Consider the following 6,718-nt stretch of genomic DNA (forward strand, 5'->3'; position numbering starts at 1 on the left):
AACTAAATATCTGACTTTTTGACCCCTGTTTGGGAGATCAAATACCCTCTGAACACTGTCAGCATCGACACAGATCCTTCCCCTTCTTGGGAAAACCATTTCAGAGGTCTGTGGCTGGTAGGACTGCACTAGGAACTTAGTGAGGTCCGCTGGAAGTGTGTCTGATAAGTTCAATTGCCCCCCGAACAACGTCGAAACTAGCTCTGACTTCTATAGTGGGGATAGAGAGGCGTTGAAATTTGCAAACCGCGCTGGTGATGCCCTTATCCTGCCTGGTTGTGATGGTCACTCCACATCTTCCCCTGCAGCCACCTCAACTCCTTCACCGCTGGCCTGTTGATGAGAAAATGAAAACATTACAGAAACATTAAACACAAGAGAAAAAACAAGAATGAAAAAAAAACTAGCAATCATCATTTGGATCAGTATTAGAATGAGCTATATATTCATAAAATGGATCATGCCAACTAATATGATGTATTTGTGCAACTAATAAAGCTCATGAGGACAACTGCAAGACTGCCAGTGTGCAACCTTCAAAAAAATAAAAAAAGTACGAGACCTGACAGCTACAAAAAGTTTTAGTGGATGTGCAACAATAAGAAATGATATTGCAAACAAGAAAAACAGCAACTAAAAAAAAGGTTTGCAAAAAACTATTCAAATAGATCATAAACACACACAAAAAACTCACATACCTCAGCATCTGCTGCGGAAGATGCGACAGCTTCTCCAGCAACTGCTGCCTGCACAAAAGATGACCACTGATGTCAACTATGAAAGATGCCAACTAGTCAACTACAAGATGCCAACTAATGCCAACTAATGTCAACTGTATTTAAATCAATATGACTAGAGATGTCAACTACAAAAGGTTGTTATTGATAAACTAAAAACAAAAATAGTGGTGTGAACTGATGCATAATTTCATCACTATCTAAAAAAGCGAGAAAAACACTTATATTCGACATTCTACTTACCCTAGAAAATGAATCAGCTCCCTTACCAAGTGCTGCACGTCTAGTACGCTTTACAACACGGAATTAATCAGCATCCTAAGAAAAAAATTAAAAAACATCAGCACGGGAAAAAACAAAAAAATGTTATATTACCCAAACAAAACCAAAAAAATTGGACTTGTGTCATCAGCATGCCACTTACCTCAACATCCTCTCCCTGCTCAACACTCCGCGCAGGTCGTGGCTGGAGATTAGCAGGACGCTTCAAGTTCCGGCGAAGCGGCTGACTTCCAAAACGTTGATTAAGCAACCAAAAGAAAACATGAAAAAAAAGACATTAGCATACATGCATAAGTTGAAAACAACTCAAAAACAAAAGAAAAAAAGTGAAAAAAATACATCTCCTTTATTGCCATCCACATCTCCTTCTATTATAACCATTTTTGCCCCGCGGCAGGAAATACAACAAAAAAACATAGTTAGAAGATATGGACAACCAACTACTACAATGATGCAGCCAACTAGGCAGTAAACCTTGTGCAAACTGGACATCAAATAAGCCAACTAACTATTTTATGCCTAGGTATTACTTGCCAACTGTGACAAGTAATACCTAGGCAGAAAAAAGTTAACTAAAGGCAACAAGCTCAGTAAGATAACTTATTCTGAAAAAGCGTCCCTAGTTGCACATGAGGGGAGACACATGAAAACAACCACATCCACAACAAAAGACTTGCACATTGAGAAAAATTAAAATGGAAAATTGACAAGCATTGGTACTAATTTGCACAAATCAAGGGGTCCTAGTTGCACAAAGCAGGAGAATAACACATAAACCACCACAGCCACCACAAGGCTGGTGGATTGGGTAGACTATATTGAAAAACTGGCAAGCATTGGTGCTAAAAATGCACAAACAAGAGTCCCTAGTTGCACACAGCAAAGGGGGGAACAACAAAACCAACTAAGTACAGCAACTGGCACAAGTGTATAACATATGAACAGCCAACTAGTAAAAGTGATGCATCCAACTGAGCAGGAAACTTGTGCAACTGAACACCGTATAGACAACTACCTAGTACAAAAACAGTGAGCCAACTGACCAAAACAACTGCTGCAACTTCAGAGCATATGGACAACCAAGTACTATATGGACGCAGCCAACTGAGGAGAATTTTGTGCAACTAACCACTTGAATCTCTGAACACCAACTACAAAATCAGCCAATGCATTGCACACAAACATTGCGCACATCTAATACAACTTGCAGAATGACTAAGAATCATGAACATATCTCAAATCTCTGTAAAATTAAACGGAACATGAACTAAACAGCCAAATCGCCCTAAAATCGCGCAGCGGGCGCCGTGGACATGCATCCCTTCTACCTAACGACTACCGCGTACCCTGTCCAACTACACGTTGACCTTGGCCAGCCACCCCGTGCCATGAACTACGCCTCCAGCGATTCCCCCCGCGAGGAGAACCACCCGCAAGCCGCCGCCAAACTGAGCACTCCGCCGCGACGCCCCGTTCAGTGGAGAGAATGGCGAGGAGGAAGACGAAGACGGAATGGGGAGAGAGCTCGCTGCGGCGAGGGATTTCAGGCCACCTTGCAGATCCCAACCACCGTTGGGTGCGTGCTACGAGATAGGAGAAGGGAACTCAACGTAACCAGGAAACCGAGGATAAGCAGGGGTAGTTCGCGCCGTTCCTGAACCCTAGAGAGCATTCCCCTCGCATTTCGGAACCATCCGCGCTCCGCAAGATAGAGAGAGGGAGGAGAAGCATGTATAAGTGGAGGGCGAGCATACCTCCGACAACGAGGAGCATCGGCGATTCCCCGTTGAGGAGAACCACCCGCAAGCCGCCGCCAATCTGAGCACTCCGCCGCGACGCCCCGTTCGGTGGAGTGGATGGCGAGGAGGAAGACGAAGACGGAATGGGGGAGAGAGCACACTGCGGGTGAGGGATTTCAGGCACAGATTTCGAAACCGCCGCCCACGACCCCCACTACTCTCCTCCTCTACCGCTTACAGGTGGGCCCCCCACGTCCGGATGTGGACAAACCGCCCACGACCGCGGTACGCGACCAATCCAGACCAGGTGCCACCTGGCGGATCTGGGCGCGATCGAACGGCCACGAGTCGTCCGCCCGACCCTGTTAGTTGGTGGCCGACCACTTTTTAGATTTTAGGAATCAAAAAAGGATAGCAATGTAGCAACATACTTAGTTTGATGCCACATCAATTCACATGTCCGAAGTTTGATCGTCAAACGAACCAATCTTGAAAATATTTTGTTGTTGAAAAAATATGAAACCGAAGGAATCAAACATAAAAAATAATTCTAAGCAATTAAGAATCTACAGTTGACACATAATCGTGGTGTTAATAGCAGAATGACCATTTTTTAAACAAATTTTAGAACCAAAGACATTAAATGTGAAACTTCTGGCTTCTGAGATAATGGAACTGGGTATTCTCATACTGCTCAAGTACATCCTTACCTTCTCATTTAGGACCTGAAAGTTCAAAAGAACCAAAAAAGAAAGTCAATTTTGTGGTCACTGAAAACATTTACAATGTAAACCAAAAATATAATCTTCCCACGACTACATTACCAGAGAACTTGTATATATTTGAAGGTTTGTCTAGAAGGCAATTAATTAAGTCAATCTGATGGATGGCGTTTTTATCATAAAGTGGGTTTTTTTCAGTCAACAACCGGTAAAAAATGCATCCTATGCTCCAAATGGAAGGTAAATACTACATTTTGGAGGAAATGACATTCCAAACATGTTAAGAAACATTAATATAAACAAATTCCGAGAAATTATTAAAGATGATTTTACTCTTCTTGGAAGCAAATTCATTTATATAGTGTTACAAACATGTCTACACTGTTAACTAAAATGCTAACCAAGTGGCAACTATTCTATACCTTGCAGTTGTGTTTTCTGGAGCTTAGTGATGACAAGGGAACAACACATGTGACAAAAGGAGGGGTCAGGGAGCTTAGGACTGTACATGATAAGCATTCGAAAAATAGTCTTTGATGTAAATACGCAAGAGATTAGAATCTACAATGTTTAAAGATGGTAATTCCAAAAGAAGTAAGAATTCTCCTTGAAACCAGAAACATATGTAGGACATGAGAACTGCACAGATTTTCCATGGTCAACAATTGAGAAGTTTAACGCATGAAAAAACTGCATTACATCTACAGAAGATCTCCATTGATCATGGGGAGACACAACCAATGTATTGCTAAATGATAAGATGCACTAAATAAATGTTGGTAGAATATGATTTTGGTTTCACATCCATCTTCTGTAAAGCTGCGGCTCCTGTCATCAAATGTTGATGGTGAGACCATGAACTGTGAACGTCCATTACTTTCTTCCTTAATAGCTACACAAAATGTGTAACAGATGAATAGGGGCAGGTTTTACAGCAGGACAAACCAACAGGAACATCTAGCCTACAACCATGTTAGGAACCGGAGAAATATAGCTACTGAAACATATTATTATTTTCAGTCAACTTACATATATAAGGTGTAGTTTTTTGCCCCACCCCATCTTTACTAAAATGAAGCCAACAGGAAACAGAAATAAGTTCAGGTCGTGAATGAACACACAACCACACACATCAGGAAGCTACCTACATACGGACCAAAACTACCAGCCAAATTTCGCTAGCTGCTAAGCACCAATACACAAGATTTATCTCATCACTGATTTGAAAAATTATGCTTCTAGCCAGTGATACTGCTCGACAGGGTCTTTGCTCAGCCCAAACCAATAAATGGAGATGCCAAGCTAAATGAGATTTAACATAAAAGTAAAACAACGTCGTACCTCAGAATCAATGACCAAAGACCATAAGCCGGATGGAGATGTAGTAGCACCAATACCCAGAAATCTATAAATCCGCTGCTTTGATCTCAAGGTATTTTCTATTTTTTAGAAGTAGAAATCGCATGAAAAGTTACCTGAAAAAGAGCAGCGTAGGAACTTATAGCGAAAGGTGAAGGCATGGCAATTCTGGGCAACATTCATGGTGCTGTTTGAACAACATGTGGGTGCAAGCATGATATTGAAGGTGCTATGCCATTGCATCTATTTAATAAAATGTGCAAAGCTAATTAACCTTGAAAGATCCGCTTGTTGAGTTCATCCTCTACATATCTATACACGCAATTTATATTCAGGTAAAAATCCATTTTTTTAACACTGGAAAAATCATAAAAATTGATTGACTTAAATGCAACATCACAATAAAAAGGATCTAATGAGAAAGAGGAAAAGTGGATCGCTTTGCTTACCTGACGAAGACGGGCAATGAACCCCGCGTCGGCGCGTTGACCATGGCCTTGTGTAGGCTAGCGACGCGGATCTGCGTTCCTACACCCATGCACAGGTTGGAGCTCTCCCATCGCGTCGCAGGTGGGGCTTCAGTAGACGATGTCGTCAGCCTGCTCATAATAATGATTAACTCATGAGCAATTGTCTGAAGTGGATTTCAAAGTTCAGTTTGTACAGAAAAGCCATATAAGTACCTTGGGGGTAAAATCTTCTGTAACGTATACTGAATTGAGTTCGGCTCTGATATAGCGAAAGGAGGCTGTGACTCGGTGTACAGATACCTTAAACCTTGGGCGATGTCAATGGCTATTTTCATTCGCCTAAGCCAAGAGAATTGGGTCACTTTCCCATCTAAAGGAAGAAAACAAATGATATCAAATCTACAACACACAGAAAATGCAAACATTTAGTCTGTCATAATGAAACTAAGAGATAGACTTACAGTGTAGGTGCTTGTACAGGGTCCCATTTGATGCGTACTCAAAGACTAACATCCTCGAGAATGGGTCACTCTCTCTGCAATAGCCCAGAAACTTTGCTATGTTCTCATGATTCAACCTTGCCAGATCAACAACCTACAATGTTCATCCCATTTTCTTTATTTATTATTTCAGTTAAAAGTTGTTTCTGAGTCGCAATTTTAGACAAATGAACTACCTTGGTAAAAGAGCTCATGCTGGCTAGTCCAATGACCTTCAAAGGCGCATAATAATATGACAAAAACCTCAGGTCCATCCTTCATTATTCCTCTATAGACTACAGTCTTCGGAGTTGAGCCAATTATGTTGCTAAAATCCTCACGCGCTACTTCAAGTTCCTAGCGACTCAACTTTGGCAAACTTTTCAGCATATCCGAATCTGAGGAAAGCATGAACACAATAGCAATAATATATGTTAGACAAAATAATCAATTTATTTTATAAAGTTAATTCCAACCAATCAGTACTGTTATCTCACCGCTCCAGCTTTTTTATCTACTTCGTGATGATATCCTTATAGAAGGCTTTAGATTGCAACTTCTGGAGGCAGTAACAGCAACAGTGATCACAAAAACAAGCAAGAAAGCACCGGTTGTGATTTCCAAAACAATAAGCCAAGTCGGTTGCTGCGCTTTATCATGCTTATGCTGAGAAGTATTATGTTTTCATTGAAAAAACACTCACTTTTCTTCTGTTTGTAGAAACTGAAGGTTCGTTTTTTAGTCATACTGTCCCAAGACACACCTCAACTTGTATCTTCAAATTCAAGCTTAGCATAGAAAGTGAGAATTATCTAAAAGTTTACAAAGATGATTCACTATCTTACTGAGCTTCTAGGATAATCCTGCTAGTACAACTGTAACAGTTGCAATAATAATTTCACTATCTTATTGTGTTATCAATTGATGAGA

General features: G+C 41.0%; 1 pseudogene; it reads right to left on the reverse strand.

Annotated features, from left to right (window-relative positions):
- Positions 1-285: 285 nt before the first annotated feature.
- Positions 286-6,070, reverse strand: LOC119333470 (annotated as a pseudogene).
- Positions 6,071-6,718: the final 648 nt, after the last annotated feature.

This window comes from Triticum dicoccoides, chromosome 7A (assembly GCF_002162155.2).
Source record: "Triticum dicoccoides isolate Atlit2015 ecotype Zavitan chromosome 7A, WEW_v2.0, whole genome shotgun sequence".
Lineage (NCBI taxonomy): Eukaryota > Viridiplantae > Streptophyta > Magnoliopsida > Poales > Poaceae > Triticum > Triticum dicoccoides.